Genomic DNA, 23,933 nt, shown 5'->3' on the forward strand with positions numbered 1-23,933 from the left:
GAATCTTGGGGAGGATGACGCTGACTGAAGCACAGGCCCTTGGACAAGGTCGATGTGATTCGGCGCGATTAGAAATACTCCAAGAAACAGCTTCGCTGGTGCAACTTTGCACTAAGAAAGCAGGGAAAATTCACAAAGTGTGGTTTGATTAAAAAGTGATGAGGAAGTTCACGTCAACCAGGGCTCTTCTAAAGACACACTCATGTGGATACTCAACAAACAGCAATTTTTTTTTTTAGTTTTGCCTTGTACTTTTTCCTAATTGGGGGAGCATGCTAAAACCGGATGCACAAACGAGTGGAATGGAGGCACATATCTGAGGGCTAGATGAGCCTTTGTTCTAAAAAGAGAGAGAGAAGATGAAAAACCTTCTTCGTCTGGGATCTGGGTCAGAGCTCTGTGTTGCAGCGCCGAGTGTTTCTCCGCGGCTCTGTGCTGCACACTGTACCGACTGTATCTGTCTCTGGAAGGGCTATGAGACAAATCTACCTGGCGGAGCATCACTGGAGGAGATCAAGCACCCACATACTCACCGTCTGCAGTAAACAGCAATCAGAATTAAAATGCTCTTTCACACACTCACATGCTCAGCACTGCTCGTGATGTGCAGCGATTCGAAGCCAATGAGCCGAGAAGCCATATCAGGTTATGAGACAGTAGGCCAGCTGAGGCAGACTGTTTCCTGCCGTGAAAATCTGCTCCCCCTCTCTGATCTGTTTCCCCTGAAATACCACAAGAGGGATTCACAGAGTCAGCTGCAACACTGATTTCTTCTCCCTCTCAAGTTTCACCTCCCAACCACATTCAGCCTCGTCTGGCGTCAGCATGAATGAGCTGCATTAGATTAGCAGCACAGTGAGCTAGCCAAACCCTCTTCTCCAAACTGCATTATGAGGAAGCATGTCTTCGTACGACTTTTCCTTCGCAGGTCACTGCACTCATTTTTCACCGGCGCAGGACTTAAACGCATACACAGTTAATTCACCAACATATGCTGGTACATAAACACATGCAAACAGTCGAGACAAACACACAAAAGCGGCCACTGCGGCGTAACAGAGGCAACAGAGGCTTTTGATTGACATTAGCATGGCGACTGTAGATCTAATTTTCTCGGCCTGGTGGAGAGGAACAGCAATGGAGAACGCAGCAAATCAGCCTGTCAGTCAAAGTGGCTACCTGCCCCCGCTTGGGCGCCGTTAGTGAGCGCTCTCCCCGCAGCAGAGCTACAGCAGCACAAAAGGTACATCAGTCGTTTTGTTGAAGCAGAAAGAATTAATCCCCAAGTAGTTATCGCTCGTATATTGTTTTAATTGAGCCAATCGTACTCGGCGATGATAATGACTCTGGAAGACAGCAATATTTGGTGAATAGGAACAAACAAGGAGGCGTTTATTCTTTCCATTTCAATGCCCATGCATTCATTGTGATCTGGTTCCACTGCTTTAGGGGAAAAATATTAAAGGCCCCTTCAAATATGTTTGAAGACAGAAAATGATTTGGCTTTGAATCATAATTTGTGTCTATTATTCTCCCTCATTGAAAAATCCAGAATCTATTAAAATACCAGTACGCTTCATTTCAAAAGTTTTGACACATGAAGGCTCCCACGTGTGCACTGAAGGTTTCAAGTTTCCACATTAGAACATAAATGGCCTCCAAACCCAGCTGTGATGTCATAAAATCAGCTCTATAGCTCGCTCTGTCAGTCAAAAAAAAAATCCAAACCATTTTGCAACCACAGTTTTTGTTGCAGGTGACTGAAAGTTGGCATGGAGGTTAAGTGTGTTAAAAATGAAATTCAAGGGCTTTAAAGTCCTTTTAATGCATGTTTTTTTTAATTTCCAGGGACTTCACTGAACAAAACAGTTTCTGATGCTTTGTGCTGTAATATTTCAGTTGTGCAAACCAAATGTTGCATCAGCTGTTCGGGTGGCAGGTCTGAGACGATCTTGCAGGTGAAGACGCTGTATGTGAAAGTCCTGAGCTGGTGTGGTTACATGTGGCCTGCGGTTGTGTGGCCGGTTGGATGTACTGCCAAATTCATAGAAATGACGCCTTCTGATAGTTAAATGAACATTCAGTTCACAGGCAACAGTTCTGATAAATATTCCTGCGGTCAACATGTAAATGGCACGCTAATTCAAACATGGGACATTTGTTGCGTTGTGTTCGAGCTAGGAGCCCTCTTGCTGTGAGGCAAAAATGCTTACCACTGCACCACCGTGCCGCCAAATATGAGTGCATGAATAAAATTCTGAGATCTTTAACTTAATGCTGTGAAAAATGGGAGCAAAAACAAAAGTGCTGCATTTACATTTTGTTCAGTGTATTTAATTTTCACGTATATATTTGTAATAAAACATAAATAAATGATGTGATTAATGTCTCTCTTCTCAGTGAAGGATTACCTATCACACTCTTAAAACATCTGAATGGCATTAGAGCTATGGTGCCTATGCTGCTATAATGCACCATTTTCTCACGCTTGTCCAATCAGGAGAAAGATTAAAAGTGAGAACGTCAGCTTGTCCATAGAAACTCACCAAAACTGAACTTAGTGAGTGGTGTCCTCCTTCCTGCCCCACTCCTACTGAATGTCTGCGCACACCACAAGAAAAGAGGGAGAGAATCACCACGCTTGCCTGATATCAGTCAGATTTACCAACTCGAAGAAGAAGAAAGGAAAAATCATCTTTAAAACAGAAACATCTGTAAGTAGCACAAGGAAACAATGCCACTTAGAAGTACGTCTGAATTTCAGTTTTCAACAGAGCTATATCATCAGAGCACTGCAGAAGAGGGAGGAAAACAAGTCACGGTGAGGGGCGACCTCTAGCTCACCTGGTAGAGTGTGCGCCCCCTAGAGACTGCGTCCTTTACAGCAGCGTGAGTTTGATTTTGCCTCGCAGCCCTTTACTATATGTCAATCCTCAATCTTTCCCATCTCACCTGTATATCCACAGCCATGCTATCAAAGGCCTACTGGTTATGCTAATGTTTTCAGAGTGGAGCAAAATAAAAATAAGTTACAGGCGGACATCATAAAGACAACGAAGAAAAGAAAGAGAGAGTATGTTGGAATTTGCTATCTCACATCAAGATAAAGCAATGAGAATACTCCAAATGTAGTGTACGCCTAAACTGATGTTTTGACCTTTTTTTTGGGTGGCTAAAATACTTCTTGCTGCCGCACTGGTCCACAGCAGTACATTATTTTAGCGTCTGTGGATTCCTGCTTGCTTCTCCAAACTTGGGGAGCACCCACTGCCATCTGCTGTTGGTAATACACTGACTATGGACACATACCTCATAAGCGACTTCAAAACATCTGAAAAATCCCCTGAAGGTGAGCAACAGAGAGGCTGATAAATGTAGAAACAGTCTTCTAGCCCAGCCATCGTCCTGCACAGTTACAGTAAAACATCCAATCAAGTAACAATAAGAAAAACACATTTTCCAACAGTGGAGGGTCCTTAAGTTCCTCTAATATAGAAAATGTATTTAACCACATGTTGTTAACCTGACTGTTGCTGTAAATAGCAACAGTGTGTTTTTCTACTTACCCTATAAAATGAGGTTATCATTGGGCTTTAAGTTTGAATGGATTGTGGGTTAAGATTGCCGGTTGATTCTTAATCTAACAGATCCTTCAGGGGGTTAAACAAAGTGTATCAGATCGATTTAGCAGCTTATAGAGGAGGACTTAGCAAGGAAGAGGTGGTGCAGTGAGGCCTGAGGGAGGCAGAATAAAGATCTCCATGTTAGGTATCTGCTATATCTCTGCTTCGCTGGCGGGAAAGAGGTAGGTGTCATATATGCTGTTATCAGTAGGACTGCTCCCCGTATCTCTGATATCTCTGTTTTATCATCGGTATAAGAAATGGCCAGAGGGTGAGAACGGCCGTCTAACTGGCTTCTTCTTTCCCTCTCATTCTCTTCTCCTTTCTTTCCTCTTGGTTGTCAAAGTGAAGAGACCAAAAAGGAAATGTACCCACTCCACACTGACAGCCCTCACAGATTCTAATCTTTTCTCATTTTTTCATTCCTGTTTAAAGAGCCTTTGTCGCCACAGGTGAAGGACATCAGCTTCCCCGCTCTGTCTTGGTTCTTTTTCTGCTTCTCTTTGATTAATCGATGAAAGGTGAGGATGGACTTTGCAGTGGTCTAGGCTCCAGAAGGGAAAAAAAAAATCTAATTTAAAACCCAATTTTGAGTTTACAGCTCTGGAGAATACAACATAACTACAGATTTTAGAAAGACAAGGTCAAATGCCCTTTCTTGTAATGTAGAAGCTGCAATATACATCATTCAGTCCATTAATGTAGCAGCAAACTACTATCATTCATGTACCCACGGGCTAGACATTCACCACTGCTCTGAATTGTGAACTACGCAGGATTAGTTTGCGCAGGAGAGTGGTGGTTATACAGGATGGTATGTCCACTGCTGAGTGAGCACACTACTAGCTCTGTCAGGCCTGCTCTTGCGCCGTTATTCACCCACCTTCCAGTCCTCTAATAACCCCCTCCACTTCAGGTTGCCCTGGTGATTGTGAGCTAACTCTAATTAACACTGTAAACGCTGTCAGCACTGTTGCCGTTGTTTGCACTGCACTGCTAGCCGTTACGATTTCATCTCAGCCACATCCATGTTTGCTTGTGATGCTGAAGGTGAGAGCTCTGTGCAGGCAACTCCTGTACAGGTCTGATTTTCAAGACATGCTCCCATACAAGAGCCACAACGTTCTGCGACCTGACTTAAACTGCAAATCCTAAAATAACCATGCACTGTTTAAATAAATTGGTTAAGCAGCACATTTAAAGTGATTATTTTGTGTTAGGTATGTTAGACTTGCCATGGTATGAACAGTGGTTACATGAGCCTCAAAACCAGCCACAACTCAGCCCTGAGCAGAGTGACCGTCCTCCATTGACCAATCAACAGACTGCAGTGTTCACAGCTCCACCTTTTAGTACCAGATCTGTGTGCTAGGTACCCCAACAGAGGGGGGGACCAAAAATGGGGACGGTACAGAACGGTTCCTTTGGTACCATCCACAACTTTTCACAGTGGAAACAGAAAAAAATGGGTTACGAACTGAAATGAACCATACTGTTGCACCTGATTGATGCAGCTCTCATGTTCCAGGTGGCACAGAAGACAGAGCCTTCACACAAACTAGTCAGCAGTCAGACGACTAAAATGCTAAAACATTAAATTAAAGTTTTGTCATTCTCATTTTATTTTAATATATGTATCATCCAACACTCGCGATCCAACCCAGATGTTCTTTTTTTCACCCAAAACAGAATCTAGATATAGAATTAAGACAAAAAACACCCACAAACCACCTTTTTTTGGAGGTGACCGGCAGGTACTTCTGCAGGGAACACCGGCCCAGACTATGAATGTCTTGCAAATTTAAAAATCATTCTTGTACCTGCCAAGTGATTTGGATCCACTCCAAAATTTAATGGGTTCTATCTTGGCCACTGCTATACCCATCCTCCAAGTATGAAAATCGAACTAGTAGTTTTTCCGTAATCCTGCTGACAAACAAAAAGACAAACACACAAACAGAGCCGGATACATGACCTCCTTGGTGGAGGTGACAAAAGCCTTTCTCCTCTCTCCCTTGTTTCTCTGCATCTCTTACTCTCTTTACAAAGTAGCATTTCCCTGCGTGTACAGACATCTCTGCTTTCATTAACCTCTCAGTTCGCTCCATCAGAGAGAGGGGGAACATGCTACAATAATATCCCAGTGACGACACGTGGGTCAGGACCCCTCTGATCCTGAGAGGGGAGAATATCTCATTAAGAGAGAAAGCCTCTGGGACACTAAAGCAATTTGGCTTGCCCTCTGTTCTTGGGAACCAATTAAAACATTAGCCTAAACTATCACAGTGCTCACAGATGTTGATACGGAGCCATGACAGTTGCGTGCATTACACTAAAAAGTCAAAGCTGTGGCAGAGTGACTCCCAAGGCTAAGACAGTAATCAGAGAAGGTGACAAATATGCTGCATAATGGAAATTAAAACAGCCAGAGACAGAAAATAAGAAATGTGCTGTGGTTAGAATAAATACAGTTATACATACGATGTTTTAATGGATTCCCAAAAGCTTTTGGATGTCCCAAAAGTTGAATAAGTGGTCCCTTTATATCTAAATATGACCATAAATCATGTGAATAAACCCTTATTCAGATTCTAAAAGTTCCCTGACTGCTTTCTCCCACAGAGCTTTCAGTCTATTTTCCATCCCACGATTTGATTCCAGTCTATTAAACTGTGCTTCCAGGCCAGCTGCAAAAGTCTCAACAGCTTCATTCTGTGCTAATGAAGCGCAGCCTTGTCCATAACCAAATCTCAGTCTATGAAATTTTGGGATAACGCCAGCCCGCGTGGAGACGAGGCCCTCAATCATCCCTCCAATCTCTAACTCGATTCAACAATTACATGCAAATAATCCACAGATTCAAATCACTCTGACACATTACTGATGAGAGAGAAGAAAGTTCAAACCAGGATCATCCCCAGGTCTTACAACTGATCAAAAAAAATCATCAAAAGGAGAACAACTGCGGATTTTCTCTATCTGCCTTTTTTTTCTAAGATTCCAGCTGGGATTTTTCTGTATTCTGAATATATACTTCATCCTCTTTCATATTTTACATTCATGACACTAAATTCTAACATTAAATGTGCTTCATGGCTGAAGAAATGTAAAAAAAAAAAAAAATGTACAAAAGATCTTTGATATCATCTTTCCAGTCACAGCAAAGAAAAGTCTAATGCTCGTCACTCCAAAATCTCTCACACAATCTGATTACTCATGAACACGTCCTCCAGGGGTGAATATGCTTTGCTGCTGCGCCTTTCACGAGCTATAATCAGGGGTGAATCTGTCTTTCCCTGGAAAATCACGAGGGAAGGCAGAGTCCTTGATTCAACTCGACTACCAAACCGCGAGGACGTTCCTTTTCTTACGTCGAAACAATATTTACAACCATTTAGAAACACGGCTGACAGACTGCGACAAAGAGAAAACATTTAAGCATCACCTCTGACCGCTGGCTCCCTCCTTGTTGATATGATTGACGGGAGATGAGTGCAGATATGCTGAGTCCACAGGGCATCTCCCCGTGCGATGTCACTGTGAGGTCATGTGATGACAGTCCAGAGTAGTAGGTCGTCACCTCCTGACCCCTGAGCTGAACAAACAGAGGAGATTCAGAATAAATGCAACTCAGTGGAGTGAATGACAGACAGAGGCTGGAGTTACTGGGTTACCCCCTACACTCATGACTGGCTGCAAAATAAGTGCACTCCACTGTTACTGAGCATGAAACACTCCATCAGACACATAAGTCCAGCCAAAAGGCCACACAGCTGAGCTACTATTTTATCAGTACAGTATTATTATTTGCAAGTTCATGATGCCCCATCATGCGTGCAGTTAAAGGCCGATCATCACTGTGGAGGTCAGTGGTCCAATCACCCTCGACCTCATGGGAGAGCGCTAGCTGGATGCAAGCCAGCGCTCGGAGACAGGCTGGCATTTCACCCATAGCGCCTAACATCACTGCCAAAAGCATGCCTTTGTGCAAGGCCCTTAACAGCTACAGATCAGTGCTCCAGACACAGTGTTTTTTGGCTGACCCAGTGTACTGTGACCCTGCAGTGGAAGATATTGGAGTGTGTGTGTATGTGTCTGCCTGTCTTAAAGAGGCCAGCAGTGGTGAAAGAAAGACAATTCCCATAGTGACAGTATCAAAGTTTTTCCACCAAAACTCATTTTATTCACATAAATTGTAAGAAGGAACACAGGGGAAAACAAGGTTTCATTACAGCTCAGTTTTCTTTCTGCTTATTTCCACACATTTCATTTTATAATTCTTTTTCTTTCACCAAGACACATCAGTTTCCAATCTTTTATACATAGAGGCACTGTGTCCTACAGTCTTGACCGTATTATTTGTTCTTGATGGGAAATGCTAGAAAACACAATAATTATTCTTTGGGGGAAAAGTTGTATTAAATATGACAAAGAGTCTATAGCCATGCTAGCAGCTCTGTGAGGCTGTACTATATACTGTATGAACATCAGCATGACAATCTCAGAACCCATCGCTATTGGTATGATGACGATTTAGCAGAGGTGGGACCAAGTCATTAGCCCGTTAACACAGAGATCGCACTAAAGGCCGCTAAGAAGTCCTGTCTTTGCACTGCCTTTGTATTTTAATCCACAACCAAACAACAGTGACATCATGCCACTCCCTTGTGTGATTTTAGATAGCATGCCAGTATCGCTGAAGCAAAGAGAGGCAAAACACAACAGCTTTGGCCTCTCGTGGGACATATGAATTGGAAGCGCTTTATAAACAGTAACAATGGCATTGACATGGCAATAACAATCATTTACCCTCCCTGTTTAGTGGTTGATCTCATCCTCTCCTTGGCGGGTAAGAAGTTTGTGGACCTCAGTTTTCTCCCAATTTAACATTTTCAGCTGCGTTTCTTCTTTGAATTAGCTGCTAACTGCTATCAGCTGCTTTTTAAATCTCACGATGGTGGGTTGCACACGCAGTATCGTACCTTTTACATGGAAGAGCGAGGCTGAATAACGGCGTGAAATTCCCACCTTGAAGAGGCGGTGTTAAAGCGGCAATTATTCCACAAGTCCCAAGTAAGTCTCAAGTATTGGCACTCAAGTCCTGAGTCAAGTCCGAAGACAAGACTAAAAAGTCCTGAGTTAAGTCCCAAGTCCTATTATTTGAGTTTCAAGTCCTAAATAAGTCATAATGCGCTTGAACGTGATTAGTCCATACTACCTGGACTATAAACAAAAATCAGAATGCTTTACCAAAATTGTGTCCAGTTACTACTAGCGCAGTACTTAAACACCATGGTACATATGATACCATAATGTTGGAGTACCGGTACCACTACTGTGGGTTAAGTTCAAAGTCCAATCACAAAAGGGTGAGTGTCCATGCGCCGTCCAATAACGGCACGCGCTGGCCACCTGGCTGCAGTGTTTTTTTTTCTAGTGACATGTCAGGTATTAGCTGAGCTATTGAGTATCTCTGAGCAGTGAAAGTTATTATTTACTTATTTTTACTTGTAGGCTAGATTTGTTTATATATCCACAGAGCTCTACGGTGTGAGCATTTTACTCGCATTTGCGACTAAAAATAGTTTTGTGCAAGCAAAAGAAATCATTCAGCATGCTGTGCGAGTACAGATTTCAACCAGCAGCAGAAACGAAAGGCGAATCCTGATGGTTGTGGGTTGAACAGGGGTGACAGAAAGGAATACAGCGGAGCACTATGGCCACTGCAAGATAACGCAGTTTACCGGCGACCGAGAAGCCCGGTTCCAGGTCCAAATTATATATACATATATATATATATATATATATATCTCTTCCAAAAGTACCTGAACAGCCGAGCCGTGGGGGCACACAGGTATGTGACGTGTCAGAGGAGAAACGAGCCGTTCACATTTCTCTCTTTGTGGCAGGTAACGGTCCACAAACCTCACCGCACTTTAGGGACTGTTCTTTACTTATGAAGGGACTGTTCTTAACTTGTCAGGGGAGGAGGGTGGCTGGTTGATTTTTGGTTTTATTTTATTTATTTTATTTTGATCCGCCCTATGTTAATCACTTATTGATGCTGTTTTTGAAGTATGAATACGTCAATAAGTAATTTATTCCATTGAAATGTCATTGATGTATTATAGAAAAGTGATTTATCTTTTTGTAAATGACCAAAGGCACATCTGCCTCATTTTTGCTGTGGTATCGTGATACTACTCAGAACCGTGATACTTTCACTGGTATCGTACCGTGGGTCCCAATTTTGGTACCGTGACACTATTACCTACATATTCTGCAAACATATGCAGATAAATGTTTATAGAGATTATCAACATGCTAACATGCTCACAGTGACAATGCTAACATGCCAATGTTGAGAAAGTACAATGTTTTCCATGTTCACGTTTTGAGTTTAGCGTATTAGCATATTAACATTTACAAATTGAAAATCAGAGCAGAAGGTGGTGCAAGATAAAGAGTTAAGGTAAAGTCAAAGTTACAAAAATTCATCCTGAGGAGGACATGAATGTGTTAACCAAAATCAATGGCAATTCTAGAGAAAAGTCAGAGGGTCATCATTGTTTTAGCACGATGGATATCTGTCTCTAATGTGACAACAGTATCTCCCAGAATAGGTGAAAACCCTACCAATTGGTGGTGCTAAAGAAAAATTCACTACATCACCAAAGTCATTAGGGTTCATCCTCTGAAAACCGTAAACATCTGAACCAAATTTCATGGCAATCCATCCAGTAGTTGTTGAGATATTTCAGTCTGGACTAGGGATAGACCGATATGGATTTTTTAGGGCCGATGCCGATACCGATTTTTTTCCGTCACCCTTAGCCGATGACCGATTATGGACTGCCGATTTTCTTGAGCCGATATTTGGGGCCGATACTGCTTTTGCTCCCTCAATTTACATCAAAAAAATGACACAATGATAACAAATATTACAGGTCTCAAGTTTAAAATAAGAAACATTTATTGAACAGTAAAAAATACTAAAACAAGATGGAAAGTTGAGGTAGAACAGGTAGAATATTATCATTATTATCATTATTATTATTATTATTATTATTATTATACATTCAAATAAAAAAAGAGTTCAGTGCTCTTAAATCTTCCAGTAATGTCTTTATAAAATAAACACATATTTAAGCTGAAGCATAAATAATATAACAACTACTGTACACAGTAGGATTCGCTGCATGCGCGCTGCAGGGTCTTCCGGCAACACAGAGCTGCCCGTGGATGCCTGTCTGTAAATCATGCTAGGGAAAAATAAATCCACGAACCCACGCACGTATCGGCCGATGCCGATACAAGTAAAAAACTCAAATATCGGCCCGATATATCGGCCGGCCGATGTATCGGTCTATCCTTAGTCTGGACTGCAGTGGTGCACCAACCAACTGGCCTACCTTGCCATCCAGAGAACGACGCTAAAAGCTAGCATGGGAAGAATTTATGCATATCTGCATCAAAAATATTTTTATTTCTTTTAGTTTTTAACCCCCAATTAAAAGCTTTTTGTTTCCTGCAGTGAGCACGGCTCTCCATATGAAAGACAATGCTAAAAAACAAAATTGTTTTTAATCAGGAAAACTGTTGCGTAACTGATACACGCACACGTGACAACACACATATACAGACTGAAAAAAGCACCCATGCAAACATACACATTCACAGACCCTGACACACACACACGCAGAGAGACACACACACACACACACAATACGATCCCTCTTGGCAATCTATGACCCAAATCCTCCACGAACCCCTCCCTCTTGGCTCCTCCGATTCTGTTTTCTCTCAGTCTGTCTTTCTGGCAAGGGATTGGGACCTCATACATACACTTACAATTTTTTTTTTCCCAAATCAGTTTCAATTTTACATGAACAGAGACACAAGCTCACACATTTCTCAACAAACAACATTTTTTTACATCTCTCTGAGGAGACTTCTCTGTTACTGCACCTGAAATAGTGTCTAATGTAAAGAAGATCTGTTTGTCTCTGCAAGAAAAAGACTGCAGTATCCTTCCTGATTGATCTTAATAGTATTAAATAACGACTTTTCAGAAACACCTATACCTTCGTGCTATATCACTGGTTTCACCTCTGAGTCTACGGCTGCCTCCCCTATGTGAGAGAAGAAGAACAGGTGTCCAGGAGGGAGAGAAGCTGCTGGGGCTACAGAGGGTTAAACGCTGGCTCTGACCCCCACTGATCACCCTGCTGAGTCTATAATGCCACCCATAGACTAAGGGCATGGGGAGACACACATGGCTCTGCACTGAGAATATAAACTAGGCGAGACTTGTGTAGGGAAGGGATTTCAACGAAAGTCTTCTAAGAGTTGCCATACGCTCAATAAACCCTTTAACGCCTGCACTCTTTACTATGAGCTGTCGCCAGGATGACAGTCACAGAATGATCAGACACCACGATCCTGCTTTTTAGTGTCTGCACAGGGTGTATTTCTGATGCATCCTTGAGCATTTGAAAGCGCAATCTATTGCTTTTTTGTCCCCTTAAAATTGAAATAGCTTGTTTGCTCTGGTGAGTACGCATCAGTGCTGGAGGAAGTACTCAGATCCTTTACTTTTAATGTAAACACACGCTACGACAAGTAGGCACGACATTCAAAATAGCTGAGTAAAATCCCCTGTGACCCTCCAGTGGGTCACAAAATAAATCTGTGGGTCCATGGGATGATTTAGAGCGCAGGAAAGAAGAAAAAGCAAAGCTCTGCTGCAAGAATCTGAATTCTTTGGAGCTTTTTTTTAACCGCCCCTTGTTGCCCTCTTGGATGCCCCATAGATAAAACATGATAAAGTGCCCTCCAGGTCGCCCTTCCAGTAAAGAAAAATCAATAAGATGCCCTCTAGAGTGGCCTTGAAATTGAGAAAACATGATGCAGTGCCATAAAGGCTATAGGCTGCCCTACATGCTAAAAAAGTTTCTGCACGCTGCTGCCCCACCGCATGCAGCAGGTGCCCTTTTTATTATTTTCACCCCTGTTCCTCGGACATTCTGGGTCTGCCACTGTGGTGGAGTAGAAGTATAAAGTCACATATAACAGAAGTTCTCAAGTAGAGTATAAGTACATCAGAACAGAACAGGCATTTGGGGAAAAATGGATGACATAGTGGCGCAAGCTTCATTTCCTCAATGATTGCTATAGTAGGAGGGTCCATTGACATCATTCTGCATAGTAATTAGCCATGTGCTTCTGTTTGGAAATGTGTGGAGCATATTTTTGGAGAAGTGGCTCCTCAGAGCAATGGGTTTTTGGGGTGAATAGCTGTCGTACAAACAGGCCTTTGGTCCACTAGCTCTATGAGCAGCAATAGCTCTATGGAGAGAGAGGTGGATGCTGGGAGAGGAGTCAGGTGGGGCCATGATGTGGAGGGTTTCATGAAGAAACAGTTCCTCCAAACTTAAGAACGTCCAGGGTTACATTCTGATATCTGTCTGCACCTATCGACTATACTGTCACAGCATGTTGGCAAGCTGTCCCCATCAAAAAAGGTCTGGCAGTTGGGCTCTACTGGCTGATGACTACGGAAACCTTCTGTAGTTTCAACGGACCACTCTGACACCACGGTGAATGATCTGCGCCTGTGCTGTGAAATATGTGGGAAACCCATGAATTCCAATATGACTGTTTTCACAGTGGTCAGATGCCAATCAGATCTGAGCCACATATGGAAGTGGCTCAGATCTGATTGGAAACTATATCCTCCTGAGACCTGAACTTTTGCATGGTAGTGCAAAGTGGTAGTAGTGGTAGTGGTAGTGGTAGTGCAGCGGTCTCACTCACTCCTGGACCAAATTAAAAACTGTTGTCTCAATAAGTCATTTCAACACAAAAGCACAGGAAAATAGGGTCCAGGTTAAAAAATACTGAACTTTCTCTTTAAAATAACTATATAGAAATATCCAGTCTTCTCACTGATGGTCTTGTTTGTATATGTAGGTCATATAGAGGCGTTGGTATTAAACTGAGACAGTTTCATAACCAGTTAAAATCTCCTTGAAGCTGTTTTAAGTAAATGCACTTCTTCCACCAACGATTTAGAGATTAACAAAGACAATGCTCACACACAGAAGGCCACAGTACATCTCAGTGTCTACAGAAACAACTAAAAGCTCAGCATGAATCAATCACACACACACACACACATGCACACACACACACGTATACCACAACCAGACCAACAACAAAGCTGTAATCAGCAGCTCAGCCTTTCTGGAAATTACTCCATTACATGGGCAACTCTGTGATGAAGTAAGGAGACAAGCAGCAGAGAGATAATACACTCTCTCACACTGTTGCGGGGTTACTAATATCCACCGTGGACTGGCAGTGATGAATGAGATTCCTTGGCTATGTGGAGGTGTATTGAGCGTGAGGTAAGAGAGAAAGGGATGCGGAGAATGCAAGGAGGCAGTTGGGTGATTAACCAAAGGTTGCGTGAATGGCCCCTCTGATAGTTATTTCAAACATGTATTGTTACACTGGTGCTCTCCACTGTTTGAATGCAGGGTCTTATTATTCCCATGGCAAATATCCAGACACTCCAGGAGAGGCAGAGCATTCTTTATGCAGACATTGTTTCACCAGGCAATCCTTTCATGCTTTGCTTTACTATTAACTTTTCTTTGTGGTTTCAACAAAGCTGTTGTTTTATATATCCACTCAGTGGCAATCAATATTTTATCACTCGTCTGAATTAAACTCGCCCATTTAGAAAATGTGCGCAGGGTCTGGAGACTGCTGAGAGCTCAAACAACATTTCATGGTATGATCAAGGCCACTGAGTAATATGGTTCAATATAAATGGTTGCATCATTTACACAACAAGCCAGTGGTGAGGAGCAGCAGGACTCCACTACATTTCAGAGGCAAACATTGTACCTTTTGCTCCATTATATTCACACAGACAGCTGTTGCTGAACACTTTTCTGATTAAGATTTTCCATAAAAAACATGACCATCTTATAAAACATATTTCATTGTTAAAGGTTAAACTAGTATTACCCAACCCTTTTAGGTTGTGACTTCAAAACGTAAAAGCAATGTCATCTTGGGCTCCCTTGTTACTGACAATATGAAAAAGTTCTAAGAATCAAATATCAAAATATTTTAAAAGTTTCCGTGGCTGAGGTTGAAAAATTTGTGTATCGATAACAGCGAAATGTGACTAAGTGCATGGAAACAGACGAAAGCCACACAGTGTCAGCCCAATTATAGCCTAAGTCAGCAGACGTAAGGTGTCTGCTTGAATGTGGACGACAACTGATGTCGCATCTGGGAGGCCTCACAATGTCTCTGACACAAAGACTAGCATGTTAGAAAACGTTTTGCCTTCCCTGACGTGTTCCCTCACATCTGTGACTTTGATGGATAGGAGCACAGAGCAAATTTTCATGCACAACTGTAAACACAATGAAGCAAAGATGAAGACGTTGTTGGTGGAACTGTGAAACAGAGTAAAGGCTATTCTTTTTTCTACTGTTTGATGACATTGTTGTTCCTGGAATTTGGTTTCTAGCAACCCCTTCCTGATGACGCATAACATGAATGATGGTGAGAAGGGCTAGGCGATAGGAACAAAAACTCATATCTCAGTAATTACAGCTGACTGGTGATACACGATATATATCTCTGTATTTTGTACATAATGAGCTACATGTTTTAAGCCTGGAAATCCAGACTCAAATCTAGAAAGATCTGAGTCTGGCCCTCACCGATACACCCTTCCTACTCAAGGGGCGGCACTAACTGAGGCATTTCAAATGCCGCTGCACGCAACTGGATAGCATAATGGCCAATCAGAGAAAAAAACAAGGTGACGTATTCATTGCACTAAGCCCCATTTGTTTGCCGAACAGTGGGGCTAACTGATATATTATGCTTTTGCTGTATCCCGTCGGCAAAACGGCAAAAACGTCCTTCCTGGAAACAAAGGCTTCTAGGGCAGTCTTCTGTTCCTCTCTCAAGGAAAAAGATAAGTGTAGTTGGCTTAGCGTTTCTTCCAAAGCTAAACTGAATGGACGCGGTCCTTCGGCAGCTGCCATCTTGGCTGTTTACCTTTCGACTCCTACTAGCACTGTCGTCATCATGTTACGCCCGCCCAGAGCCCGCCTCTGTCAGATAGACTGATTGGTCCAATTGGTGATTGAGCGGACTCTGCTTGTCGGGGCCAGATTCCTGTGCAGTGCAAATTGGAATTTGCTAGGGGTGGGACATCTGGATTTCCTGGTTAACATGTTTTCAAAGTCAAAGCCACATCTGAGATGTCACAAGCACTTTTACAAAAACATACAAAATAAAACGCAAAGACAGGGATTATTTAGCCTGTTTGAAAATATACAGCTGCACAACATGTAAATGAAAAATGATATAAAATAAATAGCAGGGCTGTACATTGACCTTTTTCACACAGCACTGGAGCTACAGAGGTTTAAAGGTTTGCAGCACAGGGCACAAAACTATAACATGAGTATAAAAGTATCAAATAGGTCTAAATCCACTGTAGTTGGGAACAATTAAAAATCTTTGTAGGGGGAGTTGAAAAGTCGTTTTCCATCAGTTGGCCTTTCAAATGAATCCAGTGCTGGAAAATGATTTAAATCTTTATTATTAGTTATTTATCTATTAAGGCTGTTAATCTCATTTATGTACACAACATCAACAGAGAGGCCGAGGGAGGGAAAGGGTGAGAGACACTACTGTATATGTAAACTACCGTCTAATTAAGAAAAGATCTTCATGCAGACTAATAAGAGAGTAATAAAAAAGAATCTAATAGCCCACTTATACAAATGGCTTCAAGACAGGAAACAGTATGGAAATCAAATTGTCTAAAAATTATCATATTACATACCAATTACAAATCATTCAATAGATGTAGCTCAGAGACAGTGCATCTAAATCAACGTTATGCACTGAGAGACAGACAGAGAGAGAGCAAAGTGCCCAAAAAACTATAAAAATGAACTTCTTTGCAGCTTAAATGGCAACCAGACTGACTAGACCTGCGTTTAGCCTACTGGTCAAAACATGTAGCCACACCTACCTAGCAAACAGACTCAGGGTTTGTTTGGGGCTCTGCTTTTAATTGAAGCTGTGCAGTAACTGAAGCCATTTATACAGATGTAACCGTGCATACGTGCATGTACAGCACAGTGATGGTACACTGACAGTATAATTGAGATTTCCCCTGACCTTCTCGTTAATCTCCAGAGTGTCCCAACGGGTGTTTGAGGAAGTGTCTGGTCTGGCTGATTGCATATTAGTTAGAATGAGGTTAATTGGGTGGCTATGTCTGCGATGTCTCTATGAACAGAACCCAAAGAAGATATGTCGATGCAATGCTCACGTGTTATGTGATTCATACATCATGTTTGTATGTCCACCTCTGTAAGACTGCATATGGGAATAAAGGTTAAGTGCAAAAAGAGCAAAAAGGATCTGAGTATTGTTGTCACAATGGAATTTCTAACTTTAAAAGAACATTGATATTCAATACCATTTTAATACTATGGGGAACAAGGCTATAAATATAACAAGGATATAACATGACAACAATGACATTAGTGAACTTTAACAATAAAAGAGACAGCCAGAAAGTGCAGCTGGTACCCATGTATTAATACTGCGGAAAATGAATATTGACACCGTTTTAAATATTCAGTACAGATAACACCAATAAAGCAGTGTTTCTGACAGCAATAGATCTGAGTACTTCTTGCACCACTGCTTACAGTCCAGTTTAAGATGAGAAGCTCATCAATGCTAAAGGTGCAGGAGGAAGAAGAAGTGAGCAGACACTATCATGAGACTCACGCAGTAACTTCACCCTCACTAGGAGGCTACTGCTACAGGAGTTGAAGCTCCACACCTGGGACAGTTGGTGAGAATCCACCCTCCCATGCGCCCTTAATAAAAGGGCTAATTGAAGCATTGCACGGCTAACATTACCAAATAGTTGATAATGGGCTTGACAACAGAATCAAGCATTTTTGGTGTCTGAGTGAGTCAAAAAGCTCAGTGTCAAATGTTACCCGCTGCTGCTGTGTCAGCTTGTGCTAACTGGGCAGACACTGAACTGATTGTTGGCCACTAGGAAAGCAGCTCCAAACACAGTCCTACAGTGTGACGAAGCGCACGCCGTTTTGAACAGGACTTTTGTCAGATGCCAGGTTTGTATTTTATTCCTGTCGCTTCATTGAAAGCATCGCAATGAACGAGGGCCGGCTGATTCACGAGATTCAAATGAGGAAGTATCTATATGATACCGCCTCATTTCAAAATAAAAACCTAAATAACTTGTGTCTCTGGTACATTTTGTTGTGTGGGGTGCTCAACAGAGCTCGCTAGCAAGTTAGCTTGTTTTACAAAGGGGAGATGGTGTTATGATATACAGTGATATGGTAGCCACAACTATATCACCCATCTTTTCATTAATTACTCTGAGACCACAGCTGACAGGTAAGTGGTTTGTTGACATGATACAACAGAGTTCCATTTTAATGGAATCAGTGTGGACAGAGAGCGTGTGCTGTAACGTGACACAGTACACTTGTTGGACACTCACTTCCAGTTAGGACATGTGGCTCACATTGGCTCAAAAGTATTCAGCAAGTGTCAGACATCTTACACAGCATTAAAAAAAAACACTCATTTCATTTGTATCAAATTTTTAGAAATGATTAATTCACGATCAGATTCATTGTTTTTAGTAAAAGCGACTTTTATTCCTCACCTTCCTAAAAATTCTGAGGATGTGTTATTTGTCGAAATAAAAAAGTTATTATGTAAGACCCTTAAATTGTTGCTTTCACATTAGATGTTAACCGCAATTAAAGTACAGTGCTCCTCTGAGCATGAAGGGGTTGCCTTTGGCTGACTGGTAAATGTCTGAATTTCAAAAGAAATCATTCATTTGTTACACAAGACAATTTGCCTCAGAAAAAATAATTTCATTCAGACGTAATTTAGGCTGCACCAATTGTTGGCTGGTTGCTGTTAGTGTTTTCAATAACCGAAGCCGTTAGATAAATGTAATGGAGTAAAATGTACAATATTTCCCTCTACAACGTAGAAGAGAAGTAGAGAACAGCCTGAGAATAACAGACTCGTTTGTACTTTCAGTACCTGAATAAATGTATAAACATTCCATCACCGGTTGCAGCTTATCTTGATGAATTTGTGAGTATGACTTGACTTGTGACTTGCTTGACCTGACCAATCACCTGAACTTGCCTGACTTATTGCAGGGACTTGCTCTGACTTGCTTAATTTTCACCACTGTGACGAAGGACTTCCTTGTGACTTGCACATGTGCGACATACTCCCACCTCTGTCAAAGCCTCTACAGTTTTGTTGTTGTTGTTTATGTCTTTTTAACTTATAATGCATCAATTATTTAAATACTGTATGTAGCTTTACTCACATCAGCATCATGTGTTTCTCACTGATCATAATTGAAAATAAATGTCTGCTTTACTACATTTTTTTTTGCCAATGTTAAACATCTAAAAGCTTCAGAAAACATTAACAACGTTTTTGGCACAGGTAAACAAGAATATATTAGTGTTTCCCCTTGCTTATTTATAACTACTTAACTCATTACATAGATCTGTAATTTTACTTGCAAGTGTTTACTGACCAATTGTTTGAATAGATTTTGCTGAATTAGATCAAATTAAATGTCAATTTAGAGTCTCTTTTTTGAACAGTGGGCAGAAACCAGAGCACCCAGAGATAACCCACGCTGACAGGAGAGCATGCACACTCCAGAGAGAGAGGAACAGATGTCAGGATCTCTCTGTGAGGCCACTAAACACTGAGCCACTGTGGCACCCTCGACAACTATGAAGGTTTGGTGCCACTTTACTCAAAGGCATGTGCATAAGACTGACATGACACCGACATAACCATGTTCTTGTGTAAAAGGAGCATAAATGAGCTGTGGTCTGATCCAGAGTGAACGCATTCCCATCAGCCACTTAATATATTAGGTGTAAAATATTAGGTTCACGAATGTATAATACCTTGAAAAAAATCCTTATTCAACACCAATTTTTGAAGCCACAGGGTAAATTTACATTTACGCCATACAAGCTAGACTTTTTTATCAAAAGATAAATATGACAAGGCTGTAACATGATGGTGGGGATTGGCTGTCTAGAGGGGTAGACAGTTCCTGGATGATGACGGCATTGATGCCATTGACTGGTCCTCTCATTTCCCTGACCTAAATCCAACTGTGCACCTATGGGATGTTATGTGTCGGTGCATCTGACATCACCAAGTACCACCACAGGCTGTCCAGGAGCTCACTGATGCCTTGATCCAGGTCTGGGAGGAGATCCCCCAGGACACCATCCACCGACTCATCAGGAGCATGCCCAGACATTGTCAGGAGTGCATACAGGCACACAGGGGCCACACACACTACTGAGTCACATTATGAGTTGTCATGATAAAATTCACGCAAGTCGGATCAGCCTGTGATTTCAAATTTTTACTTTGATTTTCAGTGTGATTTTGAATCCAGCCCTCAGTGGGCTGATGATTTGGTTTCCACTGATGGTTGTTACATCATTTTGTTCTCAACAAATTATTCAGTGTACATCAGTGAAGATTTTCAACTTGTATAATTTGTTCATCAAGATCTGATGTGTGATTTAAGTGCTTTCCTAATTTTTTTTTAGCTGTATAATTATCAGGGTTCCTACAGCTTTAGGCAAATTAGATTTAAGACCTTTTAAGACTCTTAATGCCACTTGGAAATAAATTTGAGAGCAATTTAACAATAACTACATTGTATGGGGGGGGGGGGGCGACCTTGAACCAACATCAGTTACTTTGGATTCAGAACAATTTTGCTCAAATGTGTACTGTAACATAAAACATGACTTTTTGGATCCAGCAGCGTTTCCCACTCATTCATTTATTTGTGGGGTCCCACCATCATATTAGCATTTGCCACAACATACTGATTTTCTATTTTTGAAGGTGGACTGTTCCTTAGGAGCACAGAAATATATGTAATGTTTGGTTATTTAGAGCACCACACTCTCAGAGCGAACTCAAAGTCAGACGCAGTGAAAGTGAAACTTAATTGTTCATTAATCCATATAGACATAGACAAGGTTTTTGCAAACCTACTTTATCAAACTGGCTGCATTCCCATGACAACCACACAGCTCTGATTGATCCAACCACAAAGTGATTGACTGATCAATTCTCCACCCCACGACTCAAAGTGCTGCTGATTGGGGGGGGGGGGGGGGGACTCGTGGAGAATTCTGCCTGAGCTGCAATCATAGACCAGTAAAGTTCAGAGAGGGTTCACAGATTGTTCACAAAGAGACACAAACATACAAAAAATATTGTCAGCTTTTGCCATGTGTAGACTCTAATTCTGTGGGACACACTGCCCAGTAAGATATTAAATGATCTATATCGTATGTTGGGGAAAAAACACTCTCTGGATGTTACCAATTAATTTGGGATTTTACAATGCAGCATAAGGAAGAAACAATTCATAAAACCCTCCTCCACATGTCTTAGCATTTTAAAGGCTTTTGAAAGATTGATTTAAGACAATTTAATACCAATTAAGGCTTCATTTTTAGATCAATTCAATGCATTTTCAGACTTTTTAAGAATCTGCAGGAACCCTGATATATGGACAGAGACAGTACACAGGCTAGCAGACATGTCACCTCTAACAAATCAAAGTCAGTCATGGCCTCTTATTCTGTCATTTCAGGCCAACCACGGATGTCTGCAGAGGACGAAAAAAGAGGCGCTCCGCTGGATGGAGGCCATGCAGAGGTAAAGGATGATTATAATCTGCTTGCTCTCTCTGCTGTCATCTTTTAACATTTCTCTTCCACACAATGACCATGAGGAGGACGGGTTAGAACACCCGTCACCCTAATGTCTCCCTGCCTTATCATGAGGAGCTCATAAAGATCCGCTCTCTTCCTCTCAAGTAGGCCAATCTGTGTGTCAGCCACATGAGGGAAAGGTACAGCACACACACACAGAGCCAGCCTAACTGGTGGATCACCAAAACCGAAGCTGAAAAGTGTTTCACCTCAAAAAAGTTGAACTGCGATGGCTTAGAATTATATTGCCGAGAGACATTTTTCATGGCCTCCTCTATGCCTACTTATTAACATTATATCACATTTACATTCAGGGTGCTTTCAGACCTAGAGTTGTCTTGATTTGGTCTGAATCAGGGACAAATTTTGTTAATAAGTTGTATAATTGCCTAGAGTTGGTTTGTGTTCTGACAGCAACATTTACAAGTGGACCAGATCAAATGCCTTGTGCAAGAAAGCTGCTCTTGATTGGTCAGAATTTCCATGTGGGAAAAATCCAGGAAGTAAACCAAACATTGAAGAAGAGTACACTTGCAAGATAAATGTGACACTTTCTAATGTCACAATGGAGGGACAACTACGCAGGTTGATTTTAGCGCTGCTCATCGTGGACTATATTGCTGTCATTGTTCATTTTAGTCAAAGCATACAGTTTGAAAACGAGGCGCGGCTCCAACTAGAAAACAATGTTTTGATGCATTGGATGTGCTGAATGTGCATATTAAGGCAGTACAGGAGGAGGTGCACATTAATAATCCTCCAGGACTGTAACATTCTCATGTTTAACCCAAACAATGTGTCATGTGACTGCAGTTGGTTCAGATCCAGGTCGGAACACGTTCTCACCACAAACGAACCGCACCAGAGTTTGTTTGTAACCAGACTGAGACCACCTCTTCAAGAAGGTCTTGGTCTGGTTGTTTTGGTGCACACCTGAGTGTGATTGCTGTGTTCACACCTGCCCAAATGAACCGCACTTAGGGTGCAAACGAACTTGTGTCTGATTGAACTGAACCAAACAGGGCAGGTGTGAAACACTCTAGACCCTTTGCTGGCCCATAACCTCTGCCCTCTAAAGTGGGATTTATACTCGTGCGGCAGATCCTATGCTGTCGCCTACACCGTTGTGAGCATTAATACTTGTGTTGTGGTGTGTCTGTGTCACTTTGCAGTTACACCTCCAAAACACTAGTCTGTAGCAGAGGTTACTTTGAAGTTTAGTTGATTCAAAACACACCGAAACAAGTACACAAATCAGATTCACTATAACTCGCAGCATTCACAAACAAACACTTGTCTTTATCTGGACACATTTTCCCCACAAATACAACATGCTAACGTTATTAGCACAAGCCTATGGCATTTTACATTGTATAAATTAGCTTAGCGAACAGCTACCTGGACCTTGGTGGACTTTGAACCAATGGCTAAGGAGAAATCTGGACCGCATGACTGGACCAGTTGGGTGTGACACAAAGCTATTCTCCTGACATCGCAAAACTGATGACCAGAATAACATGGCAGCTTTTAAATCACTTTTTTTCTCCAGTTACGTCCATCAGATGCATCCCTCTGGATCTCTTTGCATTTTCCACTGGAATCAAATAAAAAACAGATTTTATGGGCAGAATACAGCCCACTGAATCAAGCAACTATAAACCTAAAGTATTTCCTAAATTCTGCCTGCCAGATCCACCTGGGCTTGCATACGGGTATTAATATGTTCCTGTTGTACAGCTTTTTGGTCTCTAACAGACAGAGACAGCATTGGGTTGTCACAAATACATGATGTGAACGGGAGAAAAAGAGGCAATTTGGATCCTCATTAAATTTTCAAAAGTCCTGATGGTCCTCTGAAAATTGAACCAACTGTTCCAACGCAACCTTAATTTTATGCTACAGTAAGTGCAAATTAGTTTCACAAAAATTATTTTTAATCACACTCTGCCGAGTTAATTTGCTGTGTGGTAATTTTCCATGCTCCCTCTTAGTATCACACTCAGTCATGAACCATGATGACTTGTAGGATCTGTGCTCACCCCAGGCCCGCCCGCTGCTTCAGACTCAATGTTTCTCTTGTTACCAATCTACCAATCATCCACCTCTTAAACACAGGATCACGTTTTCTTTCAGCAGCACTGTAGGCCTTTTGTTTCTGGTAATTTTTTGTCATGGCCGCCGTGGTCTGAGGTTGATTGCTGGGCTGTTCCTGTTACATTACATTACGTTACGCTGCTTTCACTTGAAAGATGCCTCAGTCTGAACTACAGATTCAGAATGTGTAAAGATGCATCACCAACATTCAGGTGTTTATAGGGTACGTAACTGTATTTGTTTGCTCACACAGTAGTCACACATTTCAAACCACCATTTACCTAAAGCACTTCTCTTTACTCTTCACTCT

General features: G+C 41.7%; 1 protein-coding gene across 1 annotated transcript in view; it reads right to left on the minus strand.

The window, feature by feature from the left end:
* The window catches only part of il1rapl1a (interleukin 1 receptor accessory protein-like 1a), a 430,524-nt gene that overhangs the window by 385,517 nt on the left and 21,074 nt on the right, over positions 1 to 23,933 (minus strand). The window contains exon 2 of the mRNA XM_049594508.1: positions 7,069 to 7,218. The gene's annotated coding sequence lies outside the window, so the exon portion shown is untranslated. The remainder of the gene's footprint in view (positions 1 to 7,068; positions 7,219 to 23,933) is intronic.

Source organism: Epinephelus fuscoguttatus, linkage group LG13 (assembly GCF_011397635.1).
Source record: "Epinephelus fuscoguttatus linkage group LG13, E.fuscoguttatus.final_Chr_v1".
In the NCBI taxonomy this organism is placed as follows: Eukaryota; Metazoa; Chordata; class Actinopteri; order Perciformes; family Serranidae; genus Epinephelus; species Epinephelus fuscoguttatus.